At 40.0% G+C, this 18,680-nt stretch overlaps 1 long non-coding RNA gene across 1 annotated transcript in view; it reads left to right on the top strand.

The window, feature by feature from the left end:
• Positions 1-2,408: 2,408 nt before the first annotated feature.
• LOC142663893 (uncharacterized) overlaps positions 2,409-18,680 on the top strand; it is a 58,473-nt gene continuing 42,201 nt past the window's right edge. Inside the window, exon 1 of the long non-coding RNA XR_012851156.1 lies at positions 2,409-2,595. This is a non-coding gene — a long non-coding RNA (uncharacterized LOC142663893). The remainder of the gene's footprint in view (positions 2,596-18,680) is intronic.

Raw genomic sequence — 18,680 nt, 5'->3', positions numbered from 1 at the left:
ACAGACCATAAATAAAGCCTCAGTGTTCTTTATTTGGAGTTAATTCTTTAGTCATTGAGCAACACAATACAAAAATCAGTTAGCATGGAGAAATGAATGTAGAGAGTCGACATCCTGTCTAGTAGAAAGAGGCAATAAGCAGAGAGAAATAAAACTTTAAGCTGATTATCACTGCAGCCACACAATGCGCTTTTCCCCATTATTTTAGGATCATTCAGTTACCTGGCTGCATTTCAATGGATCATACAAGCTCAGTCTTATGAGACTGGAAAGATTCGCTCCCTTCATTCTTGTCTTCTGCTGCCTTCAGGCCCAGCTGAGTTGAATCCATCTCAGGCTCCCCAGCCACAGCGTCTCGTTAGAAAGAAATTAAAAGCCACTCAATTTTGGCTAATATCCCTCTGTAGGCCTTTAACTCCACCTGTGACTAACCCTTTCATAATAGCTCTGGCTTACTAGCTTAGGCAGAGTCTCAATTCATTTGCTATGACAGATATATTTCCAGGATTTTGCCTATCCACTTGGCCTCCACTCCATCAATCCTGAACTTCTTGTGTTAGTACATAATTAAGAGTTTTGCTTTCTTCCTAATCTGGTAAGAATTTATGTAAGACTATAAAGGTTTCTTTAATAAGGATCAATTCCTTAAAATAAGAATATATATTGATCATGTATAGACCTATTTTGACTTATTATTTCTGTTATTAGGGTAAGTCAAGTTTGCAGGCAAAGTCAAATCTGTGGGTTAGGGTCAATTCACACGGTGCGGTTTTGCCGGTGCGGTTTTGTATCCAACAAAAATAAGAAATTGTGACATGCTCCTTCAAATGTCGTAGGTACGGAGGTAGAATATGGCCCAACATCACGCAACAGAGACCGGATGGCAGCACACGTTGTGTGCATGAGTCCTAAGGCCAGGATCACACATACAGTTTTTGGCTCCGATTTTTTTAGCCAAAACTAGAAGTAGATCCAAAAGGAAGGAAAGGTATAAAGAAAAGACTGATACATCCCCTTTATTTTATTTACTCTCATTTGTTTTGCTTGGAAAACTGAGCCAAATACTGCATCAAAACGGTGTGTGTGATCCCGGCCTAACAGTGACCACTTTTTAGGATTTGTTAATTTAGAAAATAAAAACTGCGAATAACTAAAATATTGGGAAAAAAATGAAAACATGATGCCATCATTAGTCTTAAAGCACTGAGTACAACATTTTGTTTTCATCTGTCAAGTGCATTCATGTAAGATAATGACTGGCATTAACATCTACGTGTATAAACAAGGAAAGGTCTCCCCTTCCACTGAAATGATAGTGAAGCTGCAGTCAGTCCTACAGAGCAGTGGTACTCGGGTACTCGGCTCCTCTACTTATCTGAAACACTCTGATGTCAACCATTTGGTCCTTAAAGGGGTTATCCGTGATTTTAAAATTGATGGCTTATCCTTAGGCTAGGCCTTCAATGTTTGATCGGTGGGGGTCCGACTTTCCGCAGCCCTGCCTATCAGCTGTTTGAAGGGTGCCGCAGAGTTTTGATTGTTTATATGGTTTCCTTTTCGTTTGTACTCCTTCTGGTTCGTACTGGCATGCACCATTACATTTGTAGCAACTGTGCAAGGTATTTACAACACTGCCTCTGGTTGGCTGGTTGGCGAGGGGGCCGAGATTCAGCCCCCCACCGATCTAATATTGATGCGCTATCCTAAGGATAGGCCATCAATTTTAAAAACCTGGATAACACCATTTAAGGGTAGATGCCGTTTTTGGGTCAGTTTTGTATGCAATTTTTAGAGCCAAACATAGGAATAAATACAAAAGACAGGAGATGTATAAGGCCAGGATCACACGCAGTTTTCGGTGCAGTTTTTGGATCAGTTTTTTTTTAGCCAAAGCCAGAAGTAGATCCAAAAGGAAGTAGAGGTATGAGGGAAAAAGTGATGCCTCTCCTTTCTTTTTTTATCCACTAATGTGTTTGGCTCAAAAAAACTGCCACAAAAACTGCATTGAAACTGTGTGCGTGATCCTGGCCTTAGTATTTCTTTTATACTTTTCCTTTCTTGTGAATTCACTTCTGGCATTGACACAAAAAGCTACATTGAAAACTGCCACAAAAATTGCATGTGTGAATACAGTTTAAACCATATGATGGTTTTTCAAATGCTATCTTGGTTAAGGGACTGAAATCTATTATATATTTTGGAAAGTTGGTTTGAAGCCCGATTTTTCATTGGTTTAAAATGGATCACGTCATCTGTAAGCCATAACAACCAATACCGGGTTTTGAAATGATAAAAGGTTGCCTGATTGGCTGCTGGTAGGGATGTAACAACCAGAGTGATGTCACACTGCTGCTGCTGACATCATAATCTGCCTCCCGGTACATTATTCAGAGACCAGACACACATCTAATACACCGCCTGCTGTCACCAGACTCCACATCCAGGAGACAACGCACAATATTCCTCACAAGACCGTATTCCGTCTCCTGCTACAAAGAGAAGCCATCTCTGCTGTGTTTTCCTGGGACATGATCAGAACAACTTCCTACATGTAACATGGGAGACATCACAGTCCTTCTACTATACTGGATAAAGGTTAGTATATATAGGCAGGTTGTGTATCTTGGTATATTTGCCATCAACCCCGTTTTGTGGGAGACAGTCCAGCAAGCCGGGTTAGGAAAGGTGGTGTTTATGCAAATTTTTGTTTTCAGGCAGAAAGGGGGTGAGTAATCAATGCTTTGCTGCTATGGATTTGGGATGATTGGTAATGATAAATAGTACGGGGGAGGGGTATGAGTGAGATTATAACCTATTTGTTCATCCACACACTAACGCTCTGTGCAGTAACGGGACATCTCTGTAATGGAAATGTCTCCAGATTTATTATGGACACAATCCATTATAAAGTTAATTTTTATATCCATGTTACAGACAATTCTTTTGGTTATTGATATAAATTAGACTTTCAATGTTAGTGTTTACTGAAAATTACAATGTTATATATGTCTCATATTGAGAGCCACTGTAGTTTATATGAGAAGAATGTGTTTTGCTGGTTACTATGGTGATATCAGCCATCTTGGGGCTTATGTCAGAAGAATGCATTGTGCTGGTTGCTATGGTGATACAAGCCATCTTGTGCCTTATATGAGAACAATGTGTTGTGCTGGTTGCAATGGCAGACATCTTGGAACTTATGGCAGAAGATTGAACCTCATTTAACACAACTGTCTAATAGAAAAACTGGATTTGTTGACCATAGCAACCAATCACAGTGCAGCTTTCATATTTCCAGCGCAGTGGGAAAAAAAAATGAAAGCTGAGCTTTGATTGGTTGCTACGGGCCACAGGATATGTTTTTCTATTACACAGTTTTGATAAATGCGGCTCAATGTGCTGTGCTGGTTACTATGGTGACGGCAGCCATCTTTTTACAGTCAAAAGGCAGTTGGTGTGAGCAGCCTGATACTGGATAGAACTATATAAAGTTTGTTTGTTTGAAACCCGATCAGGGAATAGCTATTTTTGATTGGACATTGAACAAAGTTTGCCTCCTTTTAATTGGATTAAAAATCGCTTTTACTGAAAGTCACTTTTACTGAAATTTACTTTTCACTGCCATTCACTTTTTCAATTTGCATCGAAGTACACACTTGCCTGATCGTGATTTTTGATTGATTGGAAAGCTAACCAATAGCAATTTTTGATTAGTTGAGAAACAAACCAACACAATTTTTGATTATTGTAAAACAAACCGGTAGCGATTAGAGATCATGAATGGTTATGTCAACGGGCAATACTGGCTCCAGAGAATGATTCTGTCAACGCCATCAACAGCAAATTCAAATGACTCTGCCAGGTCAAGAAAAGCAGTACAAGTCCACCGACACAGTTATTGACCCCGATCAGGCGGTGTACTATCCGACAGAATTTCTTAACTCTCTCGAGCCGCCTGGCTTGCCTGCCCATCGATTGATGTTGAAGGTTGGCTCACCTATCATGCTGTTGAGAAACATTGACGCTCCGAAACTTTGTAACGGGACGAGGCTGTGTGTCAAGAAGTTGATGGATCACGTCATCGAGGCCTCCATACTAACAGGATGTGCCAAGGGGGAAGTTGTCTTTATTCCTCGCATTCCCTTCGCTCCAAATGATGTTCCTTTCGAGTTCAAGCGGCAACAGTTCCCAGTACGCCTAGCCTTCGCAATGACAATTAACAAGGCTCAAGGTCAATCCCTGAAAGTGGCAGGAATACACCTTCAAAGTCCCTGTTTTTCCATGGGCAACTATATGTTGCTTGCTCCAGAGTCGGCACTGGAAAGAATCTCTACATCTTGGCACCGGATCAAAAGACAAAAAACATTGTTTACAAGAAAGCGTTGGAATAGAAACATGCAGTCCTAAATCAACACTATATAAATCTGTAATGAATATATTGCTTCATTTCATTTCTTTTATGCTTCCAATAACATTATTTATACTCTCTAGCAATTAAATTCATATCTGAAGGTAGCAATTCAATTCATACTGAGAGGTATATAAATAGTGAGCTTTTACTCTATCTATACCCTAAGTCAACCTCCCCAGCAACGCCGGGTATAAAAGCTAGTCTTATATATATTTTTGAAAGTTTGTTTGAAGCCCGATTTTTTTTCATTGGTTTAAAATCAGATAATAGGCTCCGCCCCCTATTCAATTCATACTGAGAGGTATATAAATAGTGAGCTTTTACTCTATCTATACCCTAAGTCAACCTCCCCAGCAACGCCGGGTATAAAAGCTAGTCTTATATATATTTTTGAAAGTTTGTTTGAAGCCCGATTTTTTTTCATTGGTTTAAAATCAGATAATAGGCTCCGCCCCTATTGATGACGTGGCAGCCCATAGTTGTCCTGTCTCGTATAATTGAGGGACTAAAATGCATGGAGAAGCAATGGGTAAGTAAAAGAAGTTCATACGTATTCCACCCGTATTTACGGGCACGTTTTTGGCTGCAAAATAGCACTGCACTAATCGACAGCCCTTTCTGTAATAAAAGTTAAAGAAATTCATACTTACCCGGCCGTTGTCTTGGTGACGCGTCCCTCTCTTCACATCCAGCCCGACCTCCCTGGATGACGCGGCAGTCCATGTGACCGCTGCAGCCTGTGATTGGCCTGTGATTGGCTGCAGCGGTCACATGGGATGAAACGTTACCCCGGGAGGCCAGACTGGAGAAAGAAGCAGGTAAGTTAACTTTTAATACTCTCTAATTATTATGCGGGTCGTGCTCCCATATAAAGTCCTATAGACATGTCCTATCTTTTGCGGAGCCTTTCTACGGCATGGATACCTTCCTGTAAATATACAGGAAGGTATCCATGGGCAATAGAAGTGAATGGGTCCGTAATTACGGACGAATTCTATCTATACCGTAAGTCAACCTCCCGAGCAACGCCGGGTATAAAAGCTAGTTACCTTATATATTCCCAAATCGGCAGCTTTTATTTCAAAGGTTCCAAATAAGCAATATTATAAATCATTTTCCCACATAATTTTTATATTAAGAGAAGGTTCCTAAGTAGTTACACCAAATATCCTATTTATAAAATGAGGTTAGACGTATGGAAATCAACATATTTTGTATGTGCAACATCTTACCATGTTATATCATCTATCACATACGAAGACGTGTGTGTGCATATATATATATATATATATATATATATATATATATAAAGAAAGAAGATTTGCAGCACTCCAATGTGAAAAAAGTGGTGGTTTATTCAATCCAAGAACAACAGCAACGTTTCAATCCTACAATAGGATCTTTATCAAGCCTTGTGTATGTATATATATATATATATATATATATATATATATATATATGAATTTGCTGTAGTAGGACCACTTGGGGCATAACACACTGAGCTATACTGCTATTGATATTTATATGTGATCACATAAATGGCTATTTGTATATCGGTCCCTTTGCCCCATTATCATGTGTTCTACTCTATTTCCTCTCTAATGACTCTTCTATTCTTCCTGTCACCTTAACACCTTTCCTCTGTATCTGCTCATTTTACTCTCTTTCTGCCTCATTCACCTCCTGCTTCTTCTCTGTATCCATCCATTCCATTACATACCCTCTGTCTTGTCCCTTATAAGCAATAGCGTCCACCTTACTAAACTGTTACACCTAATAGGATTATTTTACTGCCCACTATAAATGCAGCACTGCAAATAATGCAAAATCAAGATAAATCAAAGCATATAGTAAAATATGACATCCATTTAAAAGAGCATACGTTAACTGTTGAAATTCAGAGAAATGTCAATAAATAAAAGGTGACAGTCTCGGATATAAAAAAAAAAGTGATTTCTGATCTAAGCTGCTGCCCCTCACCAATGTGTATACGATAAAGGGTGTACATGTATGCTTAAAGTATATGCAAATTCAATGCATGCCAGTGTATATCAAATTCAATAAAAATCAAAGATTTCAATTGGATTTTTTACATTTGCTACCATTTAATTTCAGGCCTTGTTTAAATTTGGGGTTAAACACTATGTAATTATCATTTTTGTTCATTTTATGGTGTTTTTCCATTTCCCGACATTTTTTTAATCTTCTTTCCTTTTATCTCAATTATTAATGCTAAAAGCTAAAACATCACATCAGTAATTTCTGAGTGAGTTTTGCATTGAAATCGGGCCTTATCAACCTCTCCCGGGTACCACAAATTTTACTTTTGCAATTTCACGCCTTTGGTTATTATCAGACTGCTCCATCCCTGCTCCATCTCTCTCTTTCCCTCTCCCTCCTTCCCACCCTCTGGAGAGAGTACTTAAACTTGTTTTCATTCCCTTATTCTTTATTTTTTTTAATGTCCACTCTCTCTGGAACCGGTAATGTTCCTCCTCTTTTTTTCTTCTCCCATTTTGTGTTAATTCTCCACCATCTGCCTTAGCATCTGTTAAAAATAAAATTTCCCTCACAATGAAAAGGCCTCCCAGCTTCTTCACTCTAGCCACTGCCCCTCCTCTCCCTTACTGTCCCAGTCCAAGCCTTGTGATCGTAAGACCATACACAATCATTAGTCCACCTATAACAATGATCATTTTGCCATCGTTTCCTAGTTAAAAGCATTATCATTGACCATTGGGTATTCCTTGGATTAGCAAAAAGGCTGCCTGAAGAACAATTTTTTTCTTTTACATATTTATTACACCAAGGATTTTTAACAAAATCAAAATTTTTACATTATACAAACATATTTTAAAATAAACTTGGTAAGAAAAATTACAGATTATTATTTTTACAGATTATATTTTACTATAAGGATTATTCTAATTCTGATATATAATTTCATGCATCAGTAATTTTAATGGAGTCAAAGGCATTTGGCAATATGGTTTATTGCTAAATGTAATTTTGTTTCATATCTGAAGAGTGATGATGTCATCAATTTTGTCATGATGTCAATACAAGGACCTTTAACTGTCTATGACGGAAATATTATTAGATTTGGTACATACACATAATTTATTTTATTTCAAATGACAAAGAGCAGTGTATATATATATATATATATATATATATATATATATATATTAGTAGGTTTTTATATATTAAATACAGTAGACATCAAATACGGCGGCCTTAGATCCTGGCTTTAACTTTAACCCCAATTCTTGTTATTGGGTCTTTTGTTCATATACTCTCCTTCGATTGTTTTGTAGTCCATAATAAACATAACATTATTGACAAGTCTATATAATACATATGCGCTTGGACTGTATACACTGTGTATACATTTTAAGAATTGTGTTCAGTGATTTGTTTTATTAAACTGTACATTTTACAACTTGACTGATACATTCTATATCAGTATTAAAAGAGAGTATATGCTACTTTGATAGATCTGATCAATCTTCTGGAAAGGAACCACTACAATTCTATTACTTTTAGTATGGATTTAGTACATCTGGCCCAACATGACCTGAAAATGAGGCCACCACTTTTAAGTCAAGTTTATTAATATCTACTGTTATGACTTCCATTAAGAAAAGTTGTGATGACTTAAAGGGATGGTCTAGTTGAAACAACCCCTTTCCCCTACTTTACTGGGACATTTTGAGATAATGAGTGCCCTGTGAACAAGACTCTCCGCTATCAGCTGGAGATGACAGCCAAAACTACTACCCAACTTTTGGCTTTTGAGTGTTGTTGGCATCCATTAAAAATGAGAACCATTCAAAATCTTGGATTGACTTTGTAATAGACTTTGGAAACATAAAGAGAGTATAAACACAGTAAGCTCACCCACTTCTTCACCCCATAAATTTCATACATACAATTCCTATAATTGACAATTCAATAGTCCATAAATTCCGCGACGTATTTCCACAATATAACTCCATCTTAATGCTAATTACAGTCAATTGATCATATGATTTCTCTGAGTAAAGATAGGGTCATTTATATTTGCCGCTTTATGGCCTTTTTCATTAGGCGGCACTTGTTATTATAGGATTTCTATCCTCTCATAATAGGGAAAAGCAAGTTTGACATTGTCCTAATAATAAGGATAGGTATACGGTAGTAAATTAACAAGTAGACACAGGGTATTAGTTTGGATCAGGGTCAAATTTGCCCACCACAATACAAGCAGATCCTTCAGTGGATCTAGACCCCCAAAGTAGACCACACCATTGGAAGTGGATTTGGAGCTGACAAACATGTATAAATAATATAACTTATGTGCACAATGATAATGGAATAGTTTATGATTCAGTAGACATGCGCCAACTCTGTATAGAGTGATGGTGGGCCCTCAGAATAATTTTCTTTGGTAGGCCCAAGGTACCCCAGTCCAACACTGGGTTGGGTTTACGTGGACATTTCTTCTTCTATATTTCTTCTCCAATCTGACAGACATGATTATTTATAGCTAAGCTCTGCATTTACATACAGCGATAATGTGCTAGGCTCAGAATAAGAAAAATGGCTCCCATCCTGGCAGAATAAAACCATGCTAATCCCTTCTAATCATTAATGATCATAAATAATAAATACATTAAAGGTGGGTAAAAAAATGTATAGGATTTAATGGATCCAATAATTTTTATTTACCATTAACACATAATAATTTTATTCAATATTCTTTCAAATTTGGCATTTTATAGTTAATACACTTCCCGTGATGAACAACACTCTCCAAATATGCCGTTTCTTAAATGTTTAATATATAGATTGAGGTGGAAAATATTGACAATCAAGGTGAGGATCAATGTAGCTAATTTCTAGGTTTACTTAATTTTGTTTATTTATTTATTTTGTTGCATGAATTTCAATTTGCAGCATATGAACGATTTCACTTTTGTATTTTATTATTGCTGTGGCTCATGCTTTGCATTGCCTTGTAAGTTTTTGCCTTATTGAGTTTTATTTTTCTATCAATGTATTTGTTACAAGCAGATCTGAGGAAATACATAACAGTGTGATAGGCAGTGTATCAGTCAATGATTGGTCTTATATGAAGGCTAGCTAATTGGGATGGAATTGATAGTGACGGCTAATGAAGCAGCCCACTTTGGGTTATTATAAACTTTCTTGACAAGTGTTTGTGTTGGTGTTTGCGTGTGTGCACTGAGATGAACATATGTGCTGGGGTCAGGCCAGGGTTAGTGATGTAAGGTGAAGGGTGACAAGTGGACAGAATGGGATAAGCTAGAAGCTATTCCTTCCTGTTCTTGTATTCTGCCCTGCTGCTCTGTTAATATCCACATTCAAAAAGATCAGAAAGACTGAGAATTTCTCCACGGACAAAGCTCCTAACTGACTTTTATAGCAAAATAAAGGGGCCTCTCCAGCTTCTGTCTGCCTGTGTGCTCAGTAGAACTCTCCATTACTTTCTCCCTCTCTTTGAGCCATGCCGACAAAAGTGCGACTTGCTGCAGTGCCCATCACAGGCCAGCCACCTAAACAATGCCCCATAGAGCTTACAGGAATTCTTCAGGAGTCTTGTGGTTGCTGAGGAGAGGAGTGGGACCCTCGTCACTACAAATGCCATCTCACTACCTCAGGCTCTTTTCTCCTGCCTCATGTTTGACAGACACTGAGCCACAATAATCTCTCCGTCTTCCCCAAGGGGGTCAACAGCATTTGTGAAACAGATTTTTTACAAACTGATTTGACCCTTTCAAGCCCTTTCTATCCCTCTCCTTCTTTCATCCCAGATCACTGGCTGTATCAGTGTCACATAATTAAATCAGCCTTCTTATTTTTCTCTGCTTCCTGCTAATTGTTTGCTCACAGCCAGGATTAGAAAGACACAGAGGGGAAAAAGCAACGATGGACATGTATAAATGTGCAGCTATCAACAGTGATGTCATTTGGAGATTAAAAGTTTTAATCATAAGTGAAAATGTAACTTGTCTTATATCTGGTATGTAACAGCAATGGCGGAATATTAAGATGGCACAATTGCTGGAATACTAGGAGGTTAGCAAATCGAATATTATGTCAGATGATGATTTCGGAACTCCTCAGTATATTTTAGGATTTTAAAAAAATAAATAAAAAATATAAAATATATATATATATATATATATATATATATATATATATATATATACAGTATATTAATATTTTGGAGTATGTGTAGTAGTAGTAATTATAATAAAATATTAATAATCAGAATACAACAAAATAGTAATAATAATAATAATGTAGTAATAATACAATAGATAATAATAAACGAACAACAATAGCATAATCTATAAGCAAAAAAATATAAGTATTTTAATCATTATCATAACTAAATTATTATTATTAATAATATTTCACTTTGTGTAGACATGAGATATTATCTTCTAATCTATATACACTTGTAAAAAAGTTGTTTAAAACAGCTTTGAATCCTGATCTCCACTTTGCAACTTAAATATGTTTGAAGTTTCTGAAAATAGTGGAAAGTTAAAAAAGTTCATACCCCTGGTATATATTAATATCACACAATGACAACTAGGCTTGTATCACGGGTCAGTTTTTTGTGACTTTTTTTGTCCATGTTTTTGTTTGCTAAAAACTCAGTGAAAAGATGTTTGCTGGTAGTCAATTGAAAAATATGAATTTTTCTACACACCGTGTTTCTGTTTGTGGCATTTTTGCTGAATTTGGCCCCAGTGGAGTGAGTTTTTTCCAAGACACAGTATGCTCTAGGCATAATATTTTTATAAGCATTTTTAACCCATAGACCTCAAACAAAAACTGAACCAAAAATTGAAACTGGCTGTGTGGCCTGTGGTGAAATTTTTGCATAAACATAATCTAAAATTTTGAAAACTCAAATGTGTATAATGGTAATGGACCACACATTAGACAACTGATACACAAAACAACATGAGTTTGTAGCAATTTGATCTGTTCTTCATTTATCGTTTCATTTTTTGGGCCCCTCCTGCAGACAAATATTGCTTTTTTTTTTTCTGGAACTTTTTTTTACAGTTTTTTTTTAACAAACTGAAAAAAGGCATTAAAAAGCGGAGGCATACTAATGTTATTTTATGCGTCAGGTGTCAGTTTGATCACTTGTGAAATAAAAAAGAAGTGTGAACTCAATGTAATATAAACATTCCTTGACAGATGATGATTATGTATGGAAACACTATATTAATTTGTGGATTTGTATGCTTTAGTAAACCTCACTGACTCTGACCATCTTTAGGAGTGTTTGTTTCTCTGTTCCACTGCACAGTATTTAACCTGCAGCTATTGATTGCCTTAAATAATTCCTCTACCAGTGTTTGCGATCTCCTGGATTTATCCTCTCACCTCCTGACGTTTATAGCTTGGAATGTCTGTTCTGTGCACAATTTCCTCTTTCAGCAGCTCCAAGTGTCTTTAATTGTACATATTTTAACGTAAAATCAATATTACAATTCCCCCAATTTATAACACCATACAAATGAGTAAACAGATTAGTACTTCGCCAGTAATAACGCAAGGATGTTTTTGGAGCTGTTTTTATGACTGTTTAATGATATAGATCTTTTCAATCCATAGTGTAAATTAATAGGTCATTGACTGACATTAACACACATTTATATATAATGGTAATATTGCTTGTGTGTGTTAGATTTAACTTACTCTACTTATCTGCTTAGTTTAGGGATAAAATATTTTCCTGGGCTCTGTCCATGGTTCTGAATTGGAAGTACAGTATAGCAAATATTCTAACATTCCAAGTGCCAAAAACACCATAAAAGTAAAGATTGATTGCAGTGTAATAATAATAATAATAATAATAATAATAATAAAAAATACATGAGTGGCTTTGCATAAAACATTGTATTGCATTATAATGTTAATTAAAAACCATGAGGAAATAATAAACAATATTATTTAAATTTAAACACTTAAATATATATTTAAATGTTATACTTTTTAAAATACATTTAATATATAAGTAGTCCAAGGAAGGAAGTCTGTGATCCAGCAACAGGGTCATGGGCGCCAATTGCTCATATATGCACGTGGGGAATAAAGGCTAGCCTCTCTTGTCCAATCCCACAGAAGAATTACTGAAAAAATAGCTGAAAATGCTATATCTGACTATGATAAAAAGGTGTCAGAACACACAGTGTGTCGCAGATTGCTGCGTTTAGGGCGGTGTAGTCACAGATCAGTCAGAGTGCCCATAATGAACTCTGGCCACCACCCAAAGCACATATAATCGTAATGTGAGCATCAGAACTGGAGTAATGAGCAATGGAAGAAGGTTTCCTTCACATCATATGGACGGCCGTGTGCGTGTGTGTCACTTGCCTGGGGAAGAGATGGTACCAAAATGCACTATAGAAAGAAGGTAATCCGACAGAGGCAGTGTGATGCTCTGTGCAATGTTTTTCTGGGAAACCTTGGGTCTTGGCATTCACTTTTGCACTACCGATCTTACATTGAAAAAAGAATGCGAAGTTCAGTAACTCGAATCTTTATTATCATATAAAAAAAGCGGAAGACGTCCTTCAATTAGAGATAATAGCTGGGAGTTATTATCTGTATTTAGAGGATGTCTTCTACTTTCTTTATATTGGAATAAAGATTCAAGATTTTAATCTCATGCAGTTGCTGGATTTGTCTTTCCTGTTTTTAAGTATTGGGTTCTGGTTCCTCCTCTATTCCAAGCACCTCTGCGATCAACTATGGAGCTGGTAAGCGTCTGCTTTCTCTGACCAAGTACACCCCTTAATAGCAACAGTATCACCTAATGACAGTGTCCTCTTTCAGCAGAATAATGCGCCCTGCTACACAGGCAAAATTGTCCAGTAATGGTTTGAGGACCATAATATATAGTTAAAGGTGTTGACTTGGCCTCAAACTTTCAAAGATCTCAAAAAATTTAGCATCTGTTGGATGTTCTGGATAAACAGATCTAAACCATGGAGGCCCTACCTCGCAACTTACGGGACTTAAAGGATCTACTACTAGCGTCTTGGTGCCAGATACCACAGGACACCTTCAGAGGTCTCGTGGATTCCGTGCCTTGATGGGTCCGCATTTTAGTGGCAAGAGGGCGACCTAAACAACATTAGGCTGCCTGTTTTAATGCTTTGGCTGAACAGTGTATATTCATAACTTTGGAAACCCACAATACTCATGTCATACTGTACATATTTTAACCTGGTCCCTCATTTGTATGGGGGTGGCAGTCTTTAAAGAAGGGGTTGCTTTCATGAGACAAACATTTTAATCAGACTTGTTAGATTACTTTGTGTTTATGAACATCTGGTATTTATGTGCTAATAACCTGGGCTGTTTGGGGGAATTCACATAAAAAAAAATAATCCTGCAATAAAATCTGCACACAGCAGTTAAAGGACATTTTGGACATTTATAGCATATCCACAGGATATGCCACAAATGTTTGATTGATGCGGTTCCCACCTCTGGGGCTTGGACCTATCTCCAGAATGGGGTCTACTGACCCCCATCCTACCCTGTCTGACACCATGGCCACTGTTTGATCAGGTTGTCAGAAGTACAGAAACAGCTGAGCTTGCTGAACTACGCTTTTTCCATAACTCACATATAAGTAAATGGGAATTATAGAAACCTTGTAGCTCGCCGTGCTACGCTGTTTCTTTAACTCCCATTCACTTCTGTGGGAGCTATGGAAACAGCCGAACTCAGCAAGCTCAGCTGTTTCCGTAGTACCGACCACCTCACCACCTCCTCAGACAGGGCCCAAGGAGCAGCGGGAGCTGGACAAGTTAGAACGGAGGTCAGGGGGCCCGTCCTTGATATAGGTACAGGCAGGGCCGCCATCAGGAATTTCAGGGCCCCCTACAGCTAAATTTTCTGGGCCCCCCTACCGTGGAACCGCCTGTTAACGGTACTCCGTCCAGCACTATATCATGCTACCCAGGGCCGCCATCAGGGGGGTATTAGGGGTACTGATGTGAGAGGCCCGGCCAAACCTAATTGAAAGGGGGGCCCGGCAAACTGCCGCGACTTGCCTTTGGTAGAAAAAAAACAGGCCCCTGCAATGGGGCCCGTTTTTTTTCATCAAAAGAATGTCGTGAGCTGCGGGCCCCCCTTTCAATTAGGTTTGGCCGGGCCTCTCACATCAGTACCCATAATACCCCTCTGATGGTGGCCCTGGGTAGCATGGGGGTCGTCATGGGGGCCGTCAAACACAGCCGCCCGTGCGACCGATCGCGCGCACCCGCAAACTCCCGCGCATGCGCACCTGCGACCGCCTGGAACCGCGCACCGAATTTTGAGGCAGATTTTGACCTGCCCACACTATCTTGCCGCGTTTTTTGCCCGCGGCGATTGAGGACAGCAGACAAAAAATGCAGCGAAAAATGCATTTTCTGCCTCTCATTGATTTCGATGGGAGGTCAGAGGCAGAACCGCGGCAAGAAAGGACGTGCTGCTTTTCCTTTTTTCTGCGACTGGCTCCCATTGATTTCAGATTAAATCAATGGGAGGCAGTTTTGGAAGTTGTTTGGTGCTGATTCTGACGCAGTGTCCGAGTCAATATCAAGGCCCAAAAACTCTGTGAACTGGGCCTTATTGTTAGGGCTTATTCAGACGAACGTGTAATACATCTGTGCAACGCGCGTGACTTTCACGCGCCTCGCACGGACCTATGTTAGTCTATGGGGCCGTGCAGACTGTCCGTGAGTTTCATGCAGCGTGTGTCCGTGTGTCCGCTGCGTAAAACTCACGACATGTCCGATATTTGTGCATTGTTCGCGCATCACGCACCCATTGAAGTCAATGGGTGCGTGAAAATCACGCCCAGCACTTCCGCAGCAGTATAAACTAGGAATGAAAACAGAAAAGCACCACGTGCTACAAAGATACAAACAGAGTGTCATAATGATGGCGGCTGCGCGAAAATCACGCAGCCACGCATCATACGCTGCTGCCACACGGAGCGGTTATGGACCTTTTGCATGCGCAAACCGCCACATTTTTTGCGCGCGCAAAAAGCACACGCTCATGTAAATCCGGCCTTAGGGTAGGAACACACTGGGCATGAACACTGCGGATTTTATGCAACACATTTTATTGCAGAAAATCCACAGCGTATTACAGACGGAAACCTCAGACGGAACCCCGGAACGGAAGCGAACGGTGATGTGAACAGGCCCTAACACAAAAGTTTTGTATTTTTTTAAGCTGGTTCACAAAAAAAAAAAAAATCCAAATTCTACTGGACCAATTGCCTATTTAGAGACAGGCAGCAGCTCCAGGAGCGACATCATAAGGGACACACTAGGCGGATTTGCTGAGTAAAACTACACAGCTTATCCGCCCCGGTAGCCGCAGGGAATTCTACCCGCAAAAACGTACCAAATAGTGGCGCAGGTTTCGTGAGGCATGTCCGCTGCGGGAATCCTGCAGGGAAAAAAAAGTTTAGACTTGCCCTGGCCGTAGTTTAGGTGACGCATCTCTCTCTTCTGAACGTAGCCCCGCCTTTTGGTATGACGCTGTAGACCATGGGATGAAACGTCATGACAGGAGGCTGGGCTGCACTAAGAATAGAGGATCGCGTCACCAGGACTACGGCCGGGGTAAGTCTAAACTTTTTATAAATTTAAAAAAGTACCTTTTTTTTTCTCATTTTGTGATTTTTGCGGCAGAACCGCAGCATTTCCCCAACAGAGGAGCAGCGATTCCACAGAATAAATTGACATGCTGCGGCTTAAAAAGCCAAAAGTCACACTGCAGGTCCATTATTTTTGCAGCGTGTGGATGAGATTTGTTCAAATCTCATCCACTCTGCTGCGACTGTAATACGCTGCGGATTTTCCACAATAAAATGTGTTGCATAAAATCCGCAGTGTTCATGCCTAGTGTGTTCCTACCCTAAGGCCGGATTCATACAAGCGTGTGCTTTTTGCACGCGGAAAAACGTGGCGTTTTGCGCATGCAAAAGGTCCATAACAGCTCCGTGTGGCAGCAGCGTATGATGCGCGGCTGCGTGATTTTCGCGCAGCCGCCATCATTATGACACTCTGTTTGTAGCACGTGGTGCTTTTCTGTTTTCATTCATACTTTATACGGCTGCGGAAGTGCTGGGCGTGATTTTCACGCACCCATTGACTTCAATGGGTGCGTGATGCGCGAACAATGCACAAATATCGGACATGTCGTGAGTTTTACGCAGCGGACACACGCTGCGTGAAAATCACTGACAGTCTGCACGGCCCCATAGAGTAACATAGGTCCGTGCGAGGCGCGTGAAAATCACTGACAGTCTGCATGGCCCCATAGAGTAACATAGGTCCGTGCGAGGCGCGTGCAAATCACACACGTTGCACGGATGTATTACACGTTCGTCTGAATAAGCCCTAACAATAAGGCCCAGTTCACAGAGTTTTTGGGCCTTGATATTGACTCGGACACTGCGTCAGAATCAGCACCAAACAACTTCCAAAACCGCCTCCCATTGATTTAATCTGAAATCAATGGGAGCCAGTCGCGTAAAAAATAAAAAGCAGCACGTCCTTTCTTCCCGCTGTTCCGCCTCTGACCTCCCATCGAAATCAATGGGAGGCAGAAAATGCTTTTTTCGCTGCGTTTTTTGTCTGCTGTCCTCAATCGCCGCGGGCAAAAAACGCGGCAAAAAACCGCGGCAAGGTAGTGTGGGCAGGTCAAAATCTGCCTCAAAATTCTTTAAGGAATTTTGAGGCAGATTTTTTTTTTGCCTGCAAAATACTCTGTGTGAACAGGGCCATACATAAACAGCACTTTGAGATAATTTACTCACTGTGTCAGAAGAGCTGCTGGCTCCCACTCCAGTCCTCTTCAGGCGATGTCTTCCAGGCGAGGTCTTCGGTCCAGACGTCCAGTCCTTCACCTCCAGCCAGGCTCCAGGTAAGTTTTGTCCATGTGTGTCCGCAGCTGCGCGCGCTTCGTTCGCGGGTGCGGGCGATCGTGGGTGCGCGCTTCCGGGCTTTCGCGGGCGCGCGCGCGGTCTCGAGTGCGGGCGTTCGTGGGTGTGCGCTCGCGAGTGCGCACGCGTGGGAGTTTCCGGTCGCGCGCGCGCGGGCGGACGGTTTGATGGCCCCCCATGACGAGGGGAGGGGAGGGGGCCCGCAGCAGCAGCAGCAGCTCACGACATTCTTTTGGTGAAAAAAACTGGCCCCATTGCAGGGGCCCATTTTTTCCTACCAAAAGAATGTCGCGGCAGTTGCCGGGCCCCCCTTTCAATTAGGTTTGGCCGGGCCCCTCACACCAGTACCCCTAATACCCCCCTGATGGCGGCCCTGGGTACAGGTCCCATAGATGGAACCCACATGTATCCAGCATGTACGGCACATCCTGTGGAAATACCATAAATGTCCAAGATGGTAAAAAAAAAAACAAAAAAAAAACCTTTGCTTGTTGATGGTTTCCAGATTAGAACAGGAAGTGATTTAAAAGAAACGAAACAATAAGCAAAAACCACAAAAAAGCCATGCCAATATATTACACAGATGCTAAATTATACAGTTGCTTCCCATAAATGGAATGTTAGTCAAATGTGAAGCTTCCCTTTAATAGTAATCATTCTGCACAATTGTCTGTGTAGATACAAACAAAAGCATAAGGTGTCACAGTTTGGTTAATTCCCCGCACACTTCCACAACATGATTTGCTGATTTAAAACCCATTGAGGAGCTCTTGTTGAAGTCGAGAAATACTTCTTCTAAGCATTTGCCCTTCATGATAGCAAATGGAAGGTGCTTTAATTGAAAGAACTGAGGCTTCTGAACTCCGTTACAGGCTAATGGGATATGTAGGATTGATGACAGTTCTCTGTTAATATATTAGTGTAGGTCTAATTCTAGCAGTATGGGATAACTAACCCTTGCAATGGCCTTTCTTGCTTTATTAGCAAATGTTCTGTTCTCATGAAAAGAAATCAATCCCTACAATAGGGTTGCAGGTATGCTACAATTACTTGGTTAAAATGCTGGACCCAAGGCAGAGCATGAATAAGACTGGAGACTATCATTGTTTCATTCAGACACATAATCTAATCTGTGTATTTTATGTGACCACCAGGACATTCAGGAGCTTGGGACGACTGTATAGGTACATCTGTAGCCAAGAGTTGTGCGGCCATCAAATGATGGGAAACTCTTTTGCAATATGTAATATATCCAGTTCATTTTATAAACAGATCTCA

This window comes from Rhinoderma darwinii, chromosome 11, assembly GCF_050947455.1.
Source record: "Rhinoderma darwinii isolate aRhiDar2 chromosome 11, aRhiDar2.hap1, whole genome shotgun sequence".
Lineage (NCBI taxonomy): Eukaryota > Metazoa > Chordata > Amphibia > Anura > Rhinodermatidae > Rhinoderma > Rhinoderma darwinii.
This window is presented reverse-complemented; position numbering and strand designations above follow the sequence as displayed.